Consider the following 1,149-nt stretch of genomic DNA (forward strand, 5'->3'; position numbering starts at 1 on the left):
CCCCTCCCCTCCTCTGCCCCCAGCCCACAGCCCTTCTCCCTCCCCGCCCCCGGAGCACACCCAATTGAAGCAGCCCCACGATTGCGCACCCGGCCTGCCTTCCTCTCTGTCCCCCAGCCCGCTTGCCTCCTCCTCTCGCTGCGTAGCTCGCGACACCTCCCCCTCTCCCTCCCCCCTCTGGTGCGGCCATACGCCCGCATCGCCTTCTCTTGGCCCCTTCCCGCGCCCCGCCTGTCCCCTCGCTGCTCAGCTTTTGCCCCGTGCACCTGGAGCCCCAGTGCCCGAGAGCCCGATGCCCCTGCCAGGTGTCAACAGCCTGCGTAGCACCCTGAACCGGCTGCTGGCCGCCGAGCCCACCACCGAGCCGAAGCCCGCCCCAGCGACATTGGCCGCCCGCTCGGAGCACCTCAGACCGGCTGCCCCCTCCCCGGAGGCCGATGTGCTGTCCCGCGGCGACATGGGGTTCATCGGCCCGAACGCACGAGAGGCAGCTCTTTTCCATCGGCCGCCGGCCGGTGGTGGCATCGGCGGCAGCGGCGGCCACAGCGGCGGCGGCGGTGGCGGCGGCGGTGGCGGCGGCGGCGGCGGCGGCGGCGGCGAGGTGGTTCTTGTCCCCCCAAGCGCGGCCTTGCGTGACTGCTGAATGTGCGAGCGCCGCCGCCCGTCCCTCCCATCCGCACCCCTCCCCCTCTCTCCCCTCCCCCTCCGAACTGCACTCGCACATGTATACACGCGCGCAAGTGTGCCCAAAGATCTCTCTGTGTCCGCTTGTGTGTGTGTGTGTGTGTGTCTGTGTGTGAATACTGGATGCGCGTGCGCACATTTGCCCGATACATGCCGGGATGGGCCGCAATGAAGCCGAGGGCCTGGTCACCAGCTGCCGGACCCTCTGGTCTGAGCGGCCCTCCGATGGGTGAATGCGCGCGCGCCCGCCCGCCGGTAGCCCCGCCTCCCCCTCCCTCCTCCATTCCTCGCCGCCGACCGCCGAGCCCCATCTCCCGGAGTGGGCTACCAGCGAGCCGTCCCACGAGCAGGGTCTCCAGGCCAGCTCCCACTGCTGGCCCCCTGCTGCTGCTGCTGCTGCTGCTGCTGCTGCTGCTGCTGCCTCAATAGGGCTTTCCCTCCCTGTCCTCCCTCCCCCTCTCCCCC

The sequence above is a fragment of the Fonticula alba genome (genome assembly GCF_000388065.1).
Source record: "Fonticula alba strain ATCC 38817 unplaced genomic scaffold supercont2.2, whole genome shotgun sequence".
NCBI classification, from domain to species: Eukaryota; order Rotosphaerida; family Fonticulaceae; genus Fonticula; species Fonticula alba.